This window comes from Balaenoptera ricei, chromosome 11, assembly GCF_028023285.1.
Source record: "Balaenoptera ricei isolate mBalRic1 chromosome 11, mBalRic1.hap2, whole genome shotgun sequence".
NCBI lineage: Eukaryota > Metazoa > Chordata > Mammalia > Artiodactyla > Balaenopteridae > Balaenoptera > Balaenoptera ricei.
The window spans coordinates 93140214-93163084 of NC_082649.1; the positions used below are offsets into that span (position 1 = coordinate 93140214).

Consider the following 22871-nt stretch of genomic DNA (forward strand, 5'->3'; position numbering starts at 1 on the left):
GAAAAGAATTGAGGACAATCTCAGAGACCTCTGGGACAAGATTAAATGCACCAACATTCGAATTATAGGGGTCCCAGAAGAAGAGAAAAAGAAAGGGACTGAGAAAATATTTGAAGAGGTTATAGTTGAAAACTTCCCTAATATGGGAATGGAAATAATCAAGTCTAGGAAGCACAGAGAGTCCCATAAAGGATAAATCCAGGGAGAAACACGCCAAGACACATGTTAATCAAACTATCAAAAATTAAATACAAAGAAAAAATATTAAAAGCAGCAAGGGAAAAACAACAAATAACATAAAAGGGAATCCCCATAAGGTTAACAGCTGATCTTTCAGCAGAAACTCTGCAAGCCAGAAGGGAGTGGCAAGACATATTTAAAGTCATGAAAGGGAAAAACCTACAACCAAGATTACCCAGAAAGGATCTCATTCAGATTCAACAGGGAAATTAAAACCTTTACAAACAAGCAAAAGCTAAGAGAATTCACACCACCAAACCAGCTTTACAACAAATGCTAAAGGAATTTCTCTAGGCAGGAAACACAAGAGAAGGAAAAGACCTACAATAACAAACCCAAAACAATTAAGAATATGGTAATAGGAACATACATATCAATAACTACCTTAAATGTAAATGGATTAAATGCTCCAACCAAAAGACATAGACTGGCTGAATGGATACAAAAAGAAGACCCATATATATGCTGTCCACAAGAAACCCACTTCAGACCTAGGGACACATACAGACTGAAAGTGAGGGAATGGAAAAAGATATTCCATGCAAATGGAAATCAAAAGAAAGCTGGAGTAGCAAATCTCCTATCAGACAAAATGGACTTTAAATTAAAGACTGTTACAAGAGACAAAGAAGGACACTACATAATGATCCAAGGGATCAATCCAAGAAGAAGATATAACAATTGTAAATATTTCTGCACCCAACATAGGAGCACCTCAATACATAAGACAAATACAAACAGCCATAAAAGGGGAAATCAACAGTAACACAATCATAGTAGGGGACGTTAACACCCCACTTTCACCAATGGACAGATCATCCAAAATGAAATAAGGAAACACAAGCTTTAAATAATACATTAAACAGCATGGACTTAATTGATATTTATAAGACAATCCATCCAAAAACAACAGAATACACTTTCTTCTCAAGTGCTCACGGAACATTCTCCAGGATAGATCATATCTTGGGTGACAAATGAAGCCTTGGTAAATTTAAGAAAATTGAAATCGTATCAAGTATCTTTTTTGACCACAATGCTATGAGACTAGATATCAGTTACAGGAAAAAAATCTGTAAAAAATACAAACCCACGGAGGCTAAACAATACACTACTAAATAACCAAGAGATCACTGAAGAAATCAAAGACGAAATCAGAAAATACCTAGAAACAAATGACAGTGAAAACATGATGACCCAAAACCTATGGGATGCAGCAAAAGCAGTTCTAAGGGGGAAGTTTATAACAATACAATCCTACCTCAAGAAACAAGAAACATCTCAACTAAACAACCTAACGTTACACCTAAAGCAATTAGAGAAGGAAGAACAAAAAAAACCCCAAAGTTAGCAGAAGGAAAGAAATCATACAGATCAGATCAGAAATAAATGAAAAAGAACTGAAAGAAACAATAGCAAAGATCAATAAAACTAAAAGCTGGTTCTTTGAGAAAATAAACAAAATTGATAAACCATTAGCCAGACTCATCAAGAAAAACAGGGAGAAGACTCAAATCAATAGAATTAGAAATGAAAAAGGAGAACTAACACCTGACACTGCGGAAATACAAAGGATCATGAGAGATTACTATAAGCAACTATATGCCAATAAAATGGACAACCTGGAAGAAACGGACAAATTCTTAGAAAAGCACAACATTCTCAGGCTGAACCAGGAAGAAATAGAAAATATAAAGGGACCAATCACAAGCACTGAAATTGAAACTGTGATTAAAAATCTTCCAACTAACAAAATCCCAAGACCAGATGGCTTCACAGGCAAATACTATCAAACATTTAGAGAAGAGCTAACACCTATCCTTCTCACAGTCTTCCAACATATAGCAAAGGGAGGAACACTCCCAAACTCATTCTATGAAGCCACCATCACCGTGATACCAAAACCAGACAAAGATGTCTCAAAAAAAGAAAACTACAGGCCAATATCACTGATGAACATAGATGCAAAAAGGAGGAATCAGGCCCCTGGAGTTCAGAGTATACTACAAAGCTACAGTAATCAAGACAGTATGGTACTGGCACAAAAACAGAAATATAGATCAATGGAACAGGATAGAAAGCCCAGAGATAAACCCACACACATATGGTCACCTTGTCTTTGATAAAGGAGGCAAGAATGTACAGTGGAGAAAAGACAGCCTCTTCAATAAGTGGTGCTGGGAAAACTGCACAGCTACATGTAAAAGAATGAAATTAGAACACTCCCTAACACCATACACAAAAATAAGCTCAAAATGGATTAGAGACCCAAATGTAAGGCCAGACACTATAAAACTCTTAGAGGAAAACAAAGGCAGAACACTCTATGTCATAAATCACAGCAAGATCCTTTTTGACCCACCTCCTAGAGAAATGGAAATTAAAACAAAAATAAACAGATGGGACTTAATGAAACTTAAAAGCTTTTGCACAGCAATGGAAACCAAAAACAAGACGAAAAGACAACCCTCAGAATGGGAGAAAATATTTGCAAATGAAGCAACTGACAAAGGATTAATCTCCAAAATATACAAGCAGCTCATGCAGCTCAATATCAAAAAAGCAAACAACCCAATCCAAAAATGGGCAGAAGACCTAAATAGACATTTTTCCAAAGAAGATATACAGATTGCCAACAAACACATGAAACGATGCTCAACATCAGTAATCATTAGAGAAATGCAAACCATTACTACAATGAGGTTTCACGTCACACCAGTCAGAATGGCCATCATCAAAAAATCTAGAAACAATAAATGCTGGAGAGGGTGTGGAGAAAAGGGGACCCTCTTGCACTGTTGGTGGAAATGTAATTTGATACAGCCACTATGGAGAACAGTATGGAGGTTCCTTAAAGAACTAAAAATAGAACTACCATATGACCCGGCAATCCTACTACTGGGTATATTCCCTGAGAAAACTATAATTCAAAAAGAGTCATGTACCACAATGTTTATTGCAGGTCTGTTTACAATAGCCAGGACATGGAAGCACCCTAAGTGTCCATCAACTTACAAATGGATAAAGAAGACGTGGCACATATATACAATGGAATATTACTCAGCCTTAAAAAGAAACAAAATTGAGTTATTTGTAGTGAGGTGGATGGACCTAGAGACTGTCACACAGAGTGAAGTAAGTCAGATAAAGAAAAACTAATACCGTATGGTAACACATGTATGGAATGTAAAAGAAAAAAAAAAAAAAAGGTTTTGAAGAACCTAGGGGCAGGACAGGAATAAGGACTCAGACGTAGAGAATGGACTTGAGGACACAGGGAGGGCGAATGGTAAGCTCAGTGAAGTGAGAGAGTGGTATGGACATAGATACACTACCAAATACGAAATAGATAGCTAGTGGTAAACAGCCGTAAAGCATAGGGAGATCAGCTAGGTGCTTTGTGTCCACCTAGAGGGGTGGGATAGGGAGTGTGAGAGGGAGATGCAAGAGGGAGGAAATACAGTGATATATGTATATGTATAGTTGATTCTCTTTGTTATAAAGCAGAAAGTAACACACCAATAACTGATTCGCTTTGTTATAAAGCAGAAACTGTCACACCATTGAAAAGCAATTATACGCCAATAAAGATGTTAAAAATAAATAAATAAATAAAGTTTTTATTCTGTATAAATTTTTCCACACCAACTATATTCCATTCTTCAAATTACATCTGGAGAGTAACTAATGTTGGTTTGTTAAGCGAAAAAGCAATTAGCATTTTATAAAGGTCATTATTGTACCCCATGCCTTTTGTTTTGGGGCTCCGGAATAATCTAATAATCTTAAATATTTTTCTCAGGAATGCAGCATGCTTGTGTTCCTTTTATAGCAACACACTTTGGTATGAATGGAACGTGAAAATGATAAACCCCAAACTATCATTTTCAGGCATTCATATTAATTTCACTCACTAATATATTGTATATGAAGCTTTATGCTAGGCAACAGGGATCTGCAACATAGATACCATAATCATTTAGTTTAAAGTTCAGTGAGGGCTGTAGTCATAAATGACACAATTACAAAGACAGTTTGTGATAAAAGCTTTGAAGAAGCAAATGCTGTCCTGTGAGAGTATAGAATATTATGAGAACCTGACTTATGGTGTTAGAGGAGGTTTCTCTTAATGAAATTTAAGTGGAGGTCCACAGAGTGAATAGGTGGAAATGGGTTAAAGGAAAGAACATGACAGAAGAAACAGTATGTATAAAAGCCCTGAGATAGGAAAGAACATGGCTCATTTCTACAACTGAAAACACTTCAGTGTATCTGGGGTGCAGAGAGCAAGGTGGAGGGTGGTGAAAGGTGAGCTAGTGGGAATATTTCACAAAGGTTAGATGATGCAAGGATTTGTAGGCCAGTTAAAGACTGTGGTCTTATTTTTATGACTAATTGGAAGACACTGAAGCATCTTAAGAGGGTTTGGGTTGGGAGAGGTGATAATACTGGCTAATGGATAGCAAAGGCATAGGTGGTGTCAGGAGACAATGCAGTGAGAATGTGCTCATTGCTACTACAGGTGAGAGGTAATGGTAGGTTGAGGGAACTAGTGGTAGAGATGGGGAGAGGTGGGTGAAGTGAAATGATCTTGACTTAGTGGTAGATTGAGTATTGATGTGATAAGAGACAAGTGAAGGTATGTGTGACTCCTGACTTTCTGGCTTGATAAATTATGGTGGTGCCATTTGCTATCACCTCTAGAAGTGGGCCCTTTAGTGGGGAGAGAGGATTGGTATAGGAAGTCATGTGTTTGTATACAGGCACATTGAGTTTGACATCCCTTTAGGGTATCCAAATAGGGATGTCAGGTAATCAATTGGCTGCTTGGATCTAGAGCTCAGAAAAGAAAGTATGAAGGCAATATAGAACTCAAAGAAACATAAATATGTTTTTGTGTTAAGTCCAAACTACCATTGGTATCACCTGGAGTTTAAATTTAGAAACGTTTAGTGTATAATTTTTGAGGGTAAAAAAGGTGAGGATTTGTAAATCTTGGACAGCCTTCATACTATTTAAAATTTTTATAATTGTACCATTTGTCCTACTTTTATAAATTAGGTTTCAAGTTTTTAAAAATGTATTCTAAAAATTTGGCAGTGATTTTAAGGAAAGGATAAGGGAATTGTTTTCATGTAGTTTATACGGAATGAATATTAATTGTTGCTCTTTACGATCTTATGTAATTTATCCTTTAATTTCAAATGATACAGAGTTTTGATTTTAATATGAAAATCAAATACTTAATTTAGCTTATTTAAACATATTGCCTTATCAGTATCTTTCTTGTTTCAGATGTTTAGATATAGATCATCCTATTGGCCTTTTTTATGGATTCACCGTGACAGTTTTCTTGCTCATCAGGGTATCTTACTACACAGTTTAAGGAATATCTTGGTAAAATCAGGTTCTCTGTAATTGACTGAGAAAAACTTTTTCTCACATAACTTGCCATTGAGACTTTTTTCTAACACCATTGATGCCTCTGGAATGCAGCTGATTACTAAAAAAAAAAAAAGTCTAGGTTTATGCTTTATTCTAAAATCCATTTCTTTATTTGTAGGTGATATGCAATTGAACTTGAGATGAATAACGTATTTGGGGGTAAGTACCATTTTATTTAAATAAAAATATATGTGTAATATAATATATAAATATATTTTATCTTTGAGGAATTGTAGAAAAGTTTTTTTTTTTTTTTTTTTTTTTTTTTTTTTGTCATATATGGCCTTTATTATGTTGAGGTAGGTTCCCTCTATGCCCACTTTCTGGAGAGTTTTTATCAGAAATGGGTGTTGAATTTTGTCAAAAGCTTTTTCTGCATCTATTGAGATGATCATATGGTTTTTATTCTTCAATTTGTTAATATGGTGTATCACATTGATTGATTTGCGTATATTGAAGAATCCTTGCATCCCTGGGATAAATCCCACTTGATCGTGGTGTATGATCCTTTTAATGTGTTGTTGGATTCTGTTTGCTAGTATTTTGTTGAGGATTTTTGCATCTATATTCATCAGTGATATTGGTCTGTAATTTTCTTTTTTTGTAGTGTCTTTGTCTGGTTTTGGTATCAGGGTGATGGTGGCCTCATAGAATGAGTTTGGGAGTGTTCCTTCCTCTGCAATTTTTTGGAAGAGTTTGAGAAGGATGGGTGTTAGCTCTTCTCTAAATGTTTGATAGAATTCACCTGTGAAGCCATCTGGTCCTGGACTTTTGTTTGTTGGAAGATTTTTAATCACAGTTTCAATTTCATTACTTGTGATTGGTCTGTTCATATTTTCTATTTCTTCCTGGTTCAGTCTTGGAAGGTTATACCTTTCTAAGAATTTGTCCATTTCTTCCAGGTTGTCCATTTTATTGGCATAAAGTTGCTTGTAGTAGTCTCTTAGGATGCTTTGTATTTCTGCAGTGTCTGTTGTAACTTCTCCTTTTTCATTTCTGATTTTATTGATTTGAGTCCTCTCCCTCTTTTTCTTGATGAGTCTGGCTAATGGTTTATCAATTTTGTTTATCTTCTCAAAGAACCAACTTTTAGTTTTATTGATCTTTGCTATTGTTTTCTTTGTTTCTATTTCATTTATTTCTGCTCTGATCTTTATGATTTCTTTCCTTCTGCTAACTTTGGGTTTTGTTTGTTCTTCTTTCTCTAGTTTCTTTAAGTGTAAGGTTAGATTGTTTACTTGAGCTTTTTCTTGTTTCTTTAGGTAGGCTTGTATAGCTATAAACTTCCCTCTTAGAACTGCTTTTGCTGCATCCCATAGGTTTTGGGTCGTCGTGTTTTCATTGTCATTTGTCTCTAGGTATTTTTTGATTTCCTCTTTGATTTCTTCAGTGATCTCTTGGTTATTTAGTAACGTATTGTTTAGCCTCCATGTGTTTGTCCTTTTTACGTTTTTTTCCCTGTAATTCATTTCTAATCTCATAGCGTTGTGGTCAGAAAAGATGCTTGATATGATTTCAATTTTCTTAAATTTACTGAGGCTTGATTTGTGACCCAAGATGTGATCTATCTTGGAGAATGTTCCGTGCGCACTTGAGAAGAACGTGTAATCTGCTGTTTTTGGATGGAATGTCCGATATATATCAATTAAATCTATCTGGTCTATTGTGTCATTTAAAGCTTCTGTTTCCTTATTTATTTTCATTTTGGATGATCTGTCCATTGGTGTAAGTGAGGTGTTAAAGTCCCCCACTATTATTGTGTTACTGTCGATTTCCTCTTTTATAGCTGTTAGCAGTTGCCTTATGTATTGAGGTGCTCCTATGTTGGGTGCATATATATTTATAATTGTTATATCTTCTTCTTGGATTGATCCCTGGATCATTATGTAGTGTCCTTCCTTGTCTCTTGTAACATTCTTTAATTTAAAGTCTATTTTATCTGATATGAGTATAGCTACTCCAGCTTTCTTTTGATTTCCATTTGCATGGAATATCTTTTTCCATCCCATCACTTTCAGTCTGTATGTGTCCCTAGGTCTAAAGTGGGTCTCTTGTAGACAGCATATATATGGGTCTTGTTTTTGTATCCATTCAGCCAGTCTATGTCTTTTGGTTGGGGCATTTAATCCATTCACGTTTAAGGTAATTATCGATATGTATGTTCCTATGACCATTTTCTTAATTGTTTTGTGTTTGTTTTTGTAGGTCCTTTTCTTCTCTTGTGTTTCCCACTTAGAGAAGTTCCTTTAGCATTTGTTGTAGAGCTGGTTTGGTGGTGCTGAATTCTCTTAGCTTTTGCTTGTCTGTAAAGCTTTTGATTTCTCCATCAAATCTAAATGAGATCCTTGCCGGGTAGAGTAATCTTGGTTGTAGGTTCTTCCCTTTCATCACTTTAAGTATATCATGCCACTCCCTTCTGGCTTGCAGAGTTTCTGCTGAGAAATCAGCTGTTAACCTTATGGGAGTTCCCTTGTATGTTATTTGTCGTTTTTCCCTTGCTGCTTTCAATAATTTTTCTTTGTCTTTAATTTTTGCCACTTTGATTACTATGTGTCTCGGCGTGTTTCTCCTTGGGTTTATCCTGTATGGGACTCTCTGCGCTTCCTGGACTTGGGTGGCTATTTCCTTTCCCATGTTAGGGAAGTTTTCGACTATAATCTCTTCAAATATTTTCTCTGGTCCTTTCTCTCTCTCTTCTCCTTCTGGGACCCCTATAATGCGAATGTTGTTGCGTTTAATGTTATCCCAGAGGTCTCTTAGGCTGTCTTCATTTCTTTTCATTCTTTTTTCTTTAGTCTGTTCCGCAGCAGTGAATTCCATCATTCTGTCTTCCAGGTCACTTATCCGTTCTTCTGCCTCAGTTATTCTGCTATTGATTCCTTCTAGTGTAGTTTTCATTTCAGTTATTGTATTGGTCATCTCTGTTTGTTTGTTCTTTAATTCTTCTAGGTCTTTGTTAATCATTTCTTGCATCTTCTCAATCTTTGCCTCCATTCTTATTCCAAGGTCCTGGATCATCTTCACTATCATTATTCTGAATTCTTTTTCTGGAAGGTTGCCTATCTCCACTTCATTTAGTTGTTTTTCTGGGGTTTTTTCTTGTTCCTTCATCTGGTACATAGCCCTCTGCCTTTTCATCTTCTCTATCTTTCTGTAACTGTGTAGAAAAGTTTTGATGTTGATACTCACTGGGACTACTTTTCCTTATGACTTATGGGATTAATCTATAACTTATGTAAATATACAGAAAGCAATAGCAATGGATTTTATATTAAACCATAGATAGGAGGTGATTTTAAATGTAATATGTGGCCCTCAAAAGTCATTTACAAATAACATTTTATTATTAATCTCATTTATCAATTCATTTAAAAACTATACTTTTTAAAGTAGGAAAGTTAACTATCTGAAATTTATTATCTGAATAACTAAATATAATAGGCAATGCATTTGTTTGTTTTCCTTCACATATTTATTCAGCTGTAAATCTTTGCATTTTATGAAATTTATATTTTTGCTGTGTTAAATTCTAATATTAACAAAATGTGCATTTTGGAACACAACTTACCCCTGTAAACGTTATTTTATATGTTGTCATGTTAGTGATCAAATGGTTCTGTTCTTAATAGCAACTATCTCAAAAATCATCTTTTTTGATTTTTCAACCTAACACGTTTATATTTTGTACAAAGTTCTCTGTCTTCGTTCCTTTTGGTTTAGTGCATACATCATATACTGGAGAATTATCAGTTTGTTTTAGCAATTTGTACTTTGGTAGTTCCATGATAATTACATGATTTGTATTTGGTTACCCAATTGCAGATAATCCTGTGGCATTACAGAGTTTAATTTATGGGGAAGATCTTTAGACTTAAAAAGGATTACTGACCATTTAGGAGTGATTAATTAATCAGTATAAAATTGAGTCTTAACTGTATTAATGCCTTTCTAAGCTACACAGAGATACATGCACAGACACACATATTAACCAATCCCATAGCAAAAACGACCAAATTACAGCAAAGAGGCTGATGTCCTACTGTGTTGGGCCATCACAGGAAGTAGTGAGCCAGGGGTTCTTGAGTCAAGTGTTTTGAGACTGTTCTTGCTCTCCCAAGCTGTGGGATCTTGAACAATTCATTTTCCCTAAAGTTCAGTTTCCTCATTTGTATGGTTAGTGTGCCAATCATGATTTGTTAGGTTCCTTCTTTTCCTGAAATACTTTTGTTTCTTACTTCAAAAAGCTGAAGTTTAGAGATGAATAGTTTCATATTGGTAAAACTGCTATGAATTAAGAGGTGACAGGGTAAGGTAAATTCATTTATGGGGATAATCGTGTAGAAAGGTTCATTGATTGTCTAGTCAGCAGTATTTTTGTTTACTTACTGAATTCGGGGATTTGGGTGGATCTAGGAAGGCAGGCTTTCCTCCCTCTGTGCCCTTTTGTCCTACCTGACATGGAGACATAGGATTGATTCATTTTGAAAAATCTCTCATTTTGAAAGAATCCCTTAAAACCTTGTTAGCTCAGGGTTATCTTTTATCTGATTTCTCTCTTCCTGTATAGGTTGCAGGCTGGAGAGCATTAAAATATCTATTTTCTTAGTGATTTCCTTTTCTAGATTTGAATAATTCACTTGATTCTTCCAAGATACTTAGATGAAAGAGTGTTAACTAGGGATTGCTAATTTTAGTTACTTTTGTTTGAAATTAGAAAATAAATGCATTATATATTTAGTCTGAAGAGTAAGCCCTTATATCCTTTATCTGGTCATTTAAAAAATTCTAAATAATGTTCAGGCACCTTTTCTATTGTGAGGTTAGATATTTGCTTGACATTTGTTTTTTCCTTTCCTTTATTAAAAAAAAAAATTAAATGAAGTCAGTGAATAAGTAGAAAGATCCATCTGAGTGTTGGGCTTGTTCTCATTGACTGCTTCTTTTTGCTCCCATTCATATATTATTTTAAGCTTACCTCAAGCATTCCAACAGCAGATATCAAATGATTGCTGTTTTATACCAGAGGGGATTGTTATGAACCAGGCCAAAGGATGCACCAGATCTCTCAGACCATTTTTCTAACTTTAAGATTCCACGATACTACAATTTTAATCTTTTAGTTTAAATCTAAAAAATTACCATCTTTGTAGGTGAAAAATGGTAAGATGGTGTCAATTTTATATGGATCAGCCTACATATCAGTTATTCATTGTTGAGAAAAAATATAGCTCATCTGTGAAAATGGTAATGACAAGCAACAAAGCTTACTAAAACACTAACTTCATTTAAGAAAACTTAGTTATCATCGTGAGTGCCAGGTATTAAAAACTGTATTTTAAATATTTGTAAATCAAATAGGAATAAAACCTTCATTGCATATCTTTCTTTTTTCAGGAATTCTTTTCCTGTGTCTTATGAGACAAATCATAGGCATTACAGTTTGAAATCAAGTTCATTGTTTTCTTTGCAATTGCTACATAGCTGTTGAATATTTGCAGTAAGTTTTCATGGCTAATGAAGTGCATGCTTGATTATATGCCATTAGTAAAAATATCTTTTTATGCCAAATGGTGGTTTTCAGCATGGCCTTGACAAAGGTAACATATAAATGTGCTATTATTTCCCTTCAAAGGAATGCAAATCAGTAGAAGCAAATTTTAAGGGAAATATTTAAAAATAAACAATTAAAATAATGGATATTTTATGTTACTTATTGGAATTATATGAACATATAAATAGAGCAGCTAGATATACTTATTTTAAGAGGCCAGTATAATACTAATTAGGAAAGTGGTAAATATCATAAGTATTCTAGTGAATTCATTCCATTTTTAATACCTACATCTTATTGCTGAGTATACTGTTGGATAGATAGCTATAATGCTGACCTTGAGAATCTTCCAGGGTTACTTTTCAGTTTTTCTAACCATCATTTCATGTTCCTGCTACTCTTGCTGCTTGTCACTTGCTATTTCACCCAGTGTTTGATCCTACCTCTCTGCCTTCTTTAATTCAGTTTCCTTTGTCAGGGACACCCCTTTCTTCCAGTCCTTACCTGTCAAAGTTCTACTTATCTTTCTGTGTCTAGTTGAACTCCTTCCTGCCTCTTCCAGGAGGCCATCCAGATGCCTTCTAGTCAGAACTTGCTGCTCAAGGTCATTGCTGTCAACTTGTCCTTCCATCTGTAGCTCATCTCTATCTTGCTGCCTTGTGACTAACAGATTCTGTGTCCATTCTCCAATTTGATTGTGTACTTCTCTTCCCTGTGTTCCCTGCTTTGGCACAAATCATGCTTTTGATTGAATTGTTCTGTAAAATTAAAACTGTACACCAGACAAGGTAGTAGAGGTTCAGGCTTGATTTTTCCCACATGGTGTGTTTGGAGTGGGTGGGCCAATAACTTTTGCTTCTTACTTTTAAAATGATCTCACTTATCCTCTTGTTTTCTGCTTCATTGGATAAATCATCTCACACCATCATTTATTTAATGCAAACAGAGTTCCTAAATGTTGAGAAATACCAGGAAAAAAAAAAAAAGAATACATCTGCATGCATGGCCTTAGGTATTGGGCAAGAGACCATGAAAAATGTATATTGGTTCTGGGGAGAACACAGTTATTTAAAAGGGAATTAAATGAGTAATATTTATTTTATCAAAGATCAGAGGGACATCTTTGGTAGAAATCACAGGGCGAGAGATGCTTTCTTTGACCATTCTTGCTCTGTTTCTTAATACTTACTTAATTTTAAAAACAGCAAAATTGCCAACTCTAATGGCCACTGTAGTTTCATAGAGTTTACTGTAGGCATTCACATACTGCATCTTATTGGATCCTCATGTCACACCGTGAGATTGGTAGGGCAGAAATTATATACTATTCAGATACAGCCAAGGTTGTTATGAACTCTGTGATATTTTTTTCAAAGCTGATTACAAAACCATACTATTCTTTTATTAAATGTTAGTCTAATATTTAATGTCTATTATCTCTATGTATAATTTCAAAAATAAAGTAACATCTGTAATCCAAAATGCAATGGCATAATTTACAGCTATATACTTATAGCTGTATCTTTTATAACAGATATAATAGCAATTCTGATAAAAATTCATGGGCCAGTGTGCCAAGTTTCACCATTTCACAGTTCCCTATTTCTCTGGACAAAGGGATTAGAATAAGTGTAAGCCTAAACCCTAAAAAGGACCATCAGAGGATGAGGAGAATGAGGATGAGGATGGGGAGCTCTATATACAGGAAGGAGGCTAATGTGCATAAGATAAAGCTAAACCAAGGTACCCAGACAAGAGGGTGAACAAGGAGACTGGGAAAGAGTCTGGAAAGAGTTGAGTCCCCACTTCTGTCTTCTCAGGTCCTGTTTCCTGCTACTTTGTCCAGTCCCTTGAACTATATCCTTGGGTATTTAGGAGCTACGGAAACCAATAATTTACCCTTTTACTTAAGCTAGTTTGAGTTGGGTCTTTGTTATTCAATTCAAAGTCCTGACTCATAGAGATCAAATTATTGATATAACTGAAGTTTTCTTTCTCTTCCACTTCCCATTCCTCTTTCTGTCTTTCCTTTCTTTTTTTTCTACTTGTCCTTTTATCCCTTCCCCTGTCTTTCTTCCTCTCGTTCACTTGTTCATTCATCCATCTCTCTGTGCATTCATCTAATAGTCATCAACTGTTGAGCATATATTAAGTGTTATGCTAGGTTCCGAGGAAAAAGAGATAAGCAACATATAGTCTTTGTTCTCTTTAGAATTAAATTTCCTCTCTTTGCTTTTAAGACCTTGGTGTTCTGGAAAGGGAGGCAGAATCCAGGCCAAACATGGGGGAAAGATCATAAAAAGAAATCCTTAAAGCATATGCCTAATATTTTAGATTGGTGGAAAGATTGAAGGTATGAAGGGTGAATTGGAAAGGGGTCATGAAAAAGTGAGCTTAGAGGAGGATTTTTAAAAAAAAATAAATTTATTTATTTATTTATTTTTGGATGCATTGGGTCTTCGTTGCTAGGCACGGGCTTTCTCTAATTGCAGTGAGCGGGGGCTACTCTTCGTTGCAATGTGCGGACTTCTCATTGCCGTGGCTTCTCTTGTTGCTGAGCACGGGCTCTAGGTGCGTGGGCTTCAGTAGTTGCAGCACGCAGGCTTAGTAGTTGTGGCTTGTGGGCCCTAGAGCACGGGCTCAGTAGTTGTGGCGCACGGGCTTAGTTGCTCTGCGGCATGTGGGATCTTCCCGGACCAGGGTTCGAACTCATGTCCCCTGCATTGGCAGACGGATTCTTAACCACTGTGCCACCAGGCAAGCCCTAGAGGAGGATTCTTATTAATGACAATTCTTCACCAAGTTCTAGGCAGATGACAAATTCAAAATACATAGCTGTGCATCATTTAAATTGGCAGAGGTAAAAAAAAAAATTGTACTTTGAATAGTAGATTGAATCTTCTTGTACTCTATTATTGATACTAGGTATGGGTAAAGAGGAATTTGGACATGTTACCCTTTCTTCTTTAGTAAGCATTGTGAGAGACTAATTATACAGTACATCTCAGAATCACTGCCTTGTACAGGTCATCATAATTTCACGAGAGATCAGCTTCAGAGGAACTGATGAACTTTTCCTGGAAACACTAAGCATGTGCAGAAATTCAGTCCAAGTCTACTCACATAGACATTCCCAAGTATGGTTGTAATTTGGAGACAAAAGATGGAAAATTTGAGCCCTCTTATCTGTAACATTTGCTCTTACAAAAGTTCTCAGCTAAATTAACTAGTTGGCAAGCAGGTCATGGTCTAGTTTTGCCTCATCACTTCACTCTTCTAAGTTTCTGTGTTTCTTTATTTCCACGCCTCAGCAAATGGGGTTTCTCTCTTTGGATGTGTTATACTTCTCAAAAGGCTGTCCTCTTATACTTGGTGAACTCGTTCTTTGAAGGCCTACCTCTTGGAAGCTTTCTCTGACGATCCAAGGCAGAGTTGGCCTTACTTTGTAAGTGTGTGCATCTCTTGCTCATGTCGGTAGACTCTGCTTTGAGTTACTGTTATTTTATTTTTCTCTCTCAAATGAAACAAGGGCTCTGTTAGAGCAGAAACCTTTTATATTCATCTTTATATGACCAATTTCCAGGCCCATGCATGGGGTGTATTGAGGGTTTAATGTTTGGTGAATCAATGAACAAAATGGAATGAATGAGACACAGAGTGTAGTCCAGTATGGACAAGTAAAAGGAAATGCCTTTCTCAAAAATAAGGTCAAGGGCTTCCCTGGTGGTGCAGTGGTTGGGAGTCCGCCTGCCAGTGCAGGGGACGCGGGTTCGAGCCCTGGTCTGGGAAGATCCCACGTGCCGCGGAGCGGCTGGGCCCGTGAGCCACAGCTACTGAGCCTGCGCGTCTGGAGCCTGTGCTCCGCAACAAGGGAGGCCGCGATAGTGAGAGTCCCGCGCACCGTGATGAAGAGTGGCCCCCGCTTGCTGCAACTAGAGAAAGCCCTCGCACAGAAACGAAGACCCAACACAGCCAGAAATAAATAAATAAATTAATTAATTAAAAAAAAATAAGGTCAAAATAAATATTCCGAAATTTGTAGATGTGTTATTCCTCAAACTTTTAGAATTGACATGTGGAAAGTACATTGTTCAAATTCTTATTTTATAAAGTAATCATGTTACAGACGTTCCTTATGATCTATGTTCAAAAAGACTATGCAATCAAAAAGACTAAGATATGCTTGTTGCCTAGATATTTGAGACAAAGCTGAAAGCCTTATAATTCATGATATTTCATGTTCAATGTATGAAAAGGTCTTGTCAACCCAATACAGTATTTTAATTGAAAAGTATTCTCAAGTCAAATTGAGGTGTATTATATACATTTTAATCCATCTACGATAATATACACAATGTATGTATGTATATTAAATAAACTAAGAAGTTCTAAAGCTCAAAATATATTCCTGTTTCAAAGACATATGTTCACATATTTTGAGGATAGGACCCACTCCCCTACTCATAACCAGTATTTCATAGAACATATTTTGGGAGTTGCTGATCTAACAGAAGATAAACTAATAATAGCTTGATAGGGAGGAAATGAGGCTGAGTGAATCCCCAATTGATTTGTGGTTTTAAGCTGCCATTTTAGAATCTGACTGTTAGAGAAAAATAGATATATTGATGAAATAGTCAACACAGCTTAACAGATACTTTTTGAGTAGCCACTTTGTGCCAGGTAGTTTCCGGCACGTGAAGATGCATGAGATAGGCAGGTTGAGAAGTATCACAATCGATAGGTTCCCACATGATAGTTCTCATATTTTCAGAAAAAGGCAATGACAGTGTGCACACTGTATCTGCACGTGATTCTCCTGCTATAATTAATTTCTTAAAAGCTCATAGTGCATTGAAACTCTTGTAACTGTTCGTCAGAAGTACAGACATTGAAGTAGGCAAAAGAAAATCGCTATGAGCACTGAGTTTTAGTAATTTACCCTGTGCATGTTTTTAAAACTCCTACCGTTGTACTCGGAAACAATAAAAATGAGTGCACATATTTTTTTCTTCAGAGAAATGACTGTGTGGTGAAAAATTCTAAATTTAACTTAATATTTCATTTTATTAATTGACTCTCATTGGTCCTATGTCATGAAAAACGATATACCTTTCAGCTCCCTTTAACAAGGTATCCTATCATTAATCACGAGCTGTCTAGCTATGCTGAAGTTTTCATATTCTTTTATGACTCAGTGCACGCATCTCAGTAGGAAGTAGAGGTGCCTTCTGAGAATTAGCCTCCTGCTCCCACCCCTTCCTCTGACTTCACAGCAGCGGGCAGGCACATAGGCAACACGCATGTGTGTGCGTGGGTGCTTTCTTTCGCCCACACTCTCACGTTCTTACACTGTCCCATCCCCTAGATGAACACCTTCCTGGATGCTAATGATTGTCAGTAATGCTAGTTATTTTCCCCAGGTATAGATACGATTCTTAACCTCATATTCTCTATTAAGATGCTGTTTAACAACAGTATTGATCTATTTCCTTTCCATTTTTCCTATAATTCAACATATACTCCCTGCTTATCTTGGGCATGCTCCTCCTTCAGCCGTCTCCCCTCCCTGAAATTTGACATTCTGTGTCTGAGCTACAGTAATGTGCGCATAATCATGCAATCATTTACTTATTCATTCAACAAATTGTCATCAAGGCAGTGTGCTAGCTGTTGTGGGAATCATAATGAAAAAAAAAATTCCTAATGCCTCTTATTCTGAAAGGAAACTTTTAATAGGGAGACTTTTTTGCCATTATATTTAAAAAATTTCTTTTGCATAATGGAACTGCTGTTTTTGACATTTGCTTTAAGTAGCTTTCATAGATACTTACTTTGATTCTGGCACTTAGCTATGATGGAAATGATGGAAGGCACTTTTTTTTTTTTTTAAATTTTATTTATTTATGGCTGTGTTGGGTCTTCGTTTCTGTGCGAGGGCTTTCTCTAGTTGTGGCAAGCGGGGGCCACTCTTCATCGCGGTGCGCGGGCCTCTCGCTATTGCGGCCTCTCTTGTTGTGGAGCACAGGCTCCAGACGCGCAGGCTCAGTAGCTGTGGCTCACGGGCCCAGTTGCTCCGCGGCATGTGGGATCTTCCCAGACCAGGGCTCAAACCCGTGTCCCCTGCATTGGCAGGCAGATTCTCAACCACTGCGCCACCAGGGAAGCCCGGAAGGCATGTTTTTAACTGAGGATATTTGTTTGAAGGTGCAACATAATTGGGATATATAGCATTTGTTAATTTACCACCTACCTCTGTAACACTGTAATAGGGAAAGACTATTTTAGTAAGTAAAAAGATACACTGCTATTATAATTGCCCATAAATAATTTTTTTCATTAATAGGAAAAACAAGATGATAGATACAAGCAAATGACTCTACTATCAGGGAGAATACAAGATGAGTTCCTAAAAGAGGTATGGAATGAAGCCTGACGGGAAATTCAGAGAAGGCCAACATTACTTCTCTCTGGGATTCCAGGAATAGTTTTATGGAAGGGCTTGGTGATGAAATTTCCTCAGTGACTATGGCTGGGATGTGAACATATAGAGATGTTGGTGATGGTCCTTGCAGGCTGAGTAAGTAGTATAAATATATACGCAGAGCTATGAAAAGCTTTGGGGCAGGGATGTGAACAGTGAGAGGAGGAGGTCAGTTAAATACAAGCATAGAATGGGGAAAGAAATGTCTGTCATGTGTGAAGCACATGCACATTGTGTTCTGCTATGTATTTAGGCAAGTGTCTCTCCTTGGCTCTGGGAGGTACATTTGCGTGGATAGCTTTCTCCCTGGCCATCGTGCGCAGTCGATTCTGTTGATAAGTTCTTGCCGATGCAGTGACTGCAGTAATCCTTGAGTTACACAGGCCTCACGAGCCCTGATAGAATGTTGAATGTTCAAAAGACAAATCTAAGTACCTATTAAATCATCAAATGCCGTTCCGTGTTTATGAAATCAGGTGAAAGCCAGTTTCTATACTGGAGCAAATCTGCTTCTCTGTACTCGGTTGGGGTTGTAAGGAGGGATTACTCTGCTCCCCTGAGAAGGTTAAGCTGTCATCTCGTTAAATACGGACTTAAAGTAATGCTGCCAAAGCAGCTGCCTCTTGTGATTGATGATGATGATGATGGATGATGATAGTTTTGAAATCAGTTTTGCAGGGGAAATGGCTGTTTTTCTCTTTGGCTGATGTTGTAATCCGGATTGGGGATTTCTTGTCATATTAGGTATCTTTTTGATTAAATGGGAAATTGCTAAGGACTGTATTCTCTATGATAAAATGGCTCTAAAACTGAGCTATGGGGCAAATGATAATGAGTCGTTCTGTACATATTAGTTGAGTGACAGCAGTTATTCTGGGCTTTACAGTGTCCTCCATTGTGAGTTATATTTGGGGAACAAATAGCAACCCAAATCTAGACAGAGAAGTGGCAGACAGTGTGGTACTTTGAAGATAATAACATGCCTTACTAAAGTCTTGCAGGAGTGTTGACACACATTAATATTCAATGTTCTCTTCAAGTTCCTCACGGCTTATACACTTGTCCGCTCTTTTTGGATTGATCTTCCCCCCAGCTATCTGCATGGCTGGGCCCCTTACTTCTTTGGATTTCTGCTCAAATATTTTCTCGTCAGAGAGGCCTTCTGGCTCATCATCTCTAGAAGAGTGTCTGTACCTCCTCTGTTCTCATTGCTACATAGTACTTTTCACCCCCTGAGGTGTTTATTTATTTATTGTCTCTTTCCTAGGATGTAAGTGGCATCAGGGCAGAGACTGCACTGTTTAGTGCTGTAAACTGAGCGCCTGTAAAATTTTCTGCCCCATAATAGGCACACAATTAATAATTGTTGAATGATTAGCTGGATGAATTTTTATTGTAGGAACAGAGGGGGCTAAATAGGGTGCTAAAGATGATTTAGAAAGCTAGTTAATATTTGGCTCCAGAGCCAAACTCAAGACTTTTGGTTTATTAACACAAATTGTTTTAGTTTGTATATACCCAAATAATATAGGCAACAAAGAGCCCTGAAAAGGAAATGGAACATTTCCTTACTTGTAGGTAGACCACTTTCACACATTCTAGAAAAAAGGAATCAATTTTATTTATACAAAATCACTGCTAACCACTATTCCATACCATTCCATTGTGTAAGCCTGAGCAGATGCTGGTCCGAAAAAGCCATGTTCAGAAAGGACAGGAAAACAAAACATACCCCCCACCCCAGTTTTCTTTAAAGGCCAATAACATTTGTATCCATTGGGTAAACATGATCAGTCAAAGCTTTACAAGCTTTATATGGGCTGCTTCCTTAACAAATGTGTTTTCTTGCCTTGGTCATTCATCATATCTGGAAGTTTGGATGATAAGCTTGAGCACTCTCTTAGGTTAACACTGAGAATAGCTGCCTGGTAGATATGTAAAGGGAAAAGCTTGTTACAGTGGCAGAACAACATGTATTCTCCTGACACCATAACATAGCATATTGTAGCCTGTTGATATTTGTGTTGGCTGGATGTGGTGAAATCCAGCTAAATTTCAGGAGGAGGATTTGTTGTAATGGGGAAATGAGATATGTGTGGAACAAGTGGAGATGCAGATGGTGAAAGTATTCCCGTGAGCCCTCCTAATGCATGGGGGATTTTCTGATGGGACTGAAAATATTAGTTGCTGAAAATAGAATCATCTACTGTTTTAAATAAGCTACCTTAAAAAATCACAGAGGGCCTTAAATAACCAAGATACAGGTAGCTGCTGTTACCAGCACTATTTAGAGGGATTGATGAACAGTTTTGTGCAGGAGGTAAAGAAGTGCTATGAAAAATGGAAAGTTGAATCACTGGAAGCAAGCTTATGGTATCACATCCAGAGAACACTGCACATAAATGGTCTATTGCAGAGTGGTCCAAATCATGCTGAGACCTCAGCAGTGAGATAATAATCCAGTTGTATGGCATCTCATGAATACAAATGTTGTTTCCCAGATCAGTTAGTGCTAATGAAAGAGAGCAGATAGATGGGTGAAGAAGACAGGCTCATTTATTTTTTGTGGTAGAACTGGTAAGGCTGGGGCAAAGGATCTAGCTCATTGGGTCAAGTTCAGACATTTGAGGTTGATAAGAACAAGTGTGGAGAGCATTTGAAATAGCTTAGATTGGGCAAGAAGTTGAATGGAGGGGGAAGAAGGGAGTTGTGGAAAAACATACATTGAGATCCAATGAGTTGGAAGGAAATCAAGAAAACAGAAATCTTAGACCGGAAAGTCAGAGGGTGAGAAAAATTGTCCCACAAAATTGTGGTTTAGATTTCCACTCACAGTACCGTAGTACTCCTTCCCATAGATATTTTCTTTTGAAAAAGCTGCAAACATACTTTGACCTTATCCTCTATATAATGAGTGTTGTTACTGGGCCTCACTTCTAGATTTTATTCTTTTCAAGATCCCTGAAGAGGGACTTTAAATCATTCCTATGTCTACTTTCGCTGGGATGTGTGCCAAAATGGAATTTAAAATAAACCGTCTCTTAGTATCTCCTCATCCCTTTCCAGGGACTTGCACATCGCCCTAAAATGTTTTCAGTGTGGGTTTTGAGTCTCATAGAGAGAAGATGGCTTCTTGACAAAATAAGGTATCTCGTCACTGGCCCTTGTAATTTAACTTTTCTACGTAAAACTACACTCATTTCTGTGTGGCCAGTTAAGAATATAAGCTTTTAATTTCATGAGAGAATCTTAGATTTAAAAGGACTTGGGAGGATGAACTAGTCTTTAATTAGTAGACCAGGGATGAGGAGGGTGAATCAGTGTTTTCCTTTAAATGGCATGGCTAATTCATAGCAAAATGGGATTGGAACCCAGGTTTTAGGACTGTGGCCTCGGTGCTCTTTCTCACAGGGAGAGCAGAATGGAGTGTTGGTGAGCGTTAAAATTGCAACTGTCATCTCTATTAGCTGTGTGACCTTAATCAAGATATTTACCCTGTAAACTTTTACTTCATCTGTAGCATAGGGTTGATAATAATGTTTAACTTATGAATTTGGCTTGAATGGGATAATCAATATTGGATTGGCCAAAAAGTTTGTTTGGGTTTTTTAATAACATTGTGTGGAAAAACCCAAACGAACTTTTTGGCCAGCCCAATGTAGGATTTCGCACAATGCCTGCAAAGTCTTTGAAAATAATCAGTACATGATAGCCCATCTGTATTATATTTTTATTGCTGTGTAACAAATGACCACAGATAAAAAAGCTTAGAATAATCCACATTAATTATCTTGTAAATTCCCTGGGCCAGGAGTCCAGCCTAGTTTAGCTGGGTTGTCTGCTCAGGTTTCATAATGCTGAGATGGAAGTATCAGCTGGCCGTGTCTTCATCTGGAGGCTGAATTAGGGAAATAACTGTTTCTAAACTTCCTAAGATTGTTGGCAGCATCCATTTTGTTGGAACTGTGAGACTGAGGTCTGGGCCCCTGCCCTTGGTAGCTTTCTGTCAGTCAAGACTGTTCTCAGCGCCCAGAGGCTGCCTCTGGTCCTTGCCACGTGATGTTCTCTGTAAGCACCTACAACACAGCAGCTTACTTCTTCATATTCAAGAGGACAATCTCTGTTACTTGACGTCTCTCCTTTTAAGAAGGGAGCCTGTCCCTTTTAAGTTCTTACCTCTGTAGGTCAAGATTCCAAGAGAATCTCCCTTTGGAATAACTCAAAGCCAACTGATGTGGAGCCTTAATCCAGTCCCCTTAGTCATATAACGTAGTGTAATCTAAGGAGTGAAATTCATCATATTCATACCATCATTAATAGGGAGAGGGTTACAAAAGTGGTATATACCAAGGGGCAGGAATCTTGGGGCTGTCACAGATTTCTGTCTTCTTCAGAGAAATATTATTGTTAATTTTTATTAATTATTCTCATTATTATATACTTCTGAGGTTATGATGTCTGAGAGCTCTGTAATTAAAGGTGATTCTATGATAATAGTGGGAAATAAAGGTAACAAAACTATTTTGGAAACTTTGCTTGTGAAATAATTTGCATTGTATCCCTCTTTTTTCATGTTCATTTGGTTTTGGATTGCATAACCATATTTAAAACGTACTAAATGTTATCCCCCCAAAACTATTACAGTTCTTCTTAACATGTCCCAAATGAAGACACAAGTAGACAGTGATCATGGAAACCCAGAGTATAATACTCAGTGGTCAATATAATTCTTTAAAATAGAAACTTTCACTGATTTTGTTCTTGTTCTAGTTAGTAGAGGAAGAGAAGAAATTATTTTAAAAGAATAATTAGTAATGGCACTTGTAAATATTACACATAAATCTGAGGAAGAGAAATTCTGCTTACAATGCTAACGTTGCCTTGTCACCTGTTTACAGAGTGTCATTATCTAAATATTTTCAGAATTCCAAATAAGAATGTCTTACTGTTTACCATAGAAAAGAAGCTAATGAGAACAATGATCCTTCTGACCAGTTATTAAAATGCATTTTCTGTCCTATAAGCTCTGTCGTTAATTTCCTGGTACACCTTGAATATGCCACAAGCAATTTGTAATAACATCAATTAACATTTGGGAAGTTGAGCATAGCCATCTAGGATATTAAATATTTGCTCCAGGAATGCTAATAA

The 22871-nt window shown here is 37.0% G+C and overlaps 1 protein-coding gene across 4 annotated transcripts in view; it reads left to right on the plus strand.

Annotated features, from left to right (window-relative positions):
• CNTN4 (contactin 4) overlaps positions 1-22871 on the plus strand; it is a 957860-nt gene that overhangs the window by 150429 nt on the left and 784560 nt on the right. For 3 of the 4 annotated variants that reach the window (XM_059937718.1, XM_059937716.1, XM_059937719.1), the window contains exon 2: positions 5804-5844. The gene's annotated coding sequence lies outside the window, so the exon portion shown is untranslated. Of the gene's footprint in view, positions 1-5803; positions 5845-17582; positions 17655-22871 lie in introns of all 4 variants that reach the window. The other variant, XM_059937717.1, reaches the window with a different exon arrangement.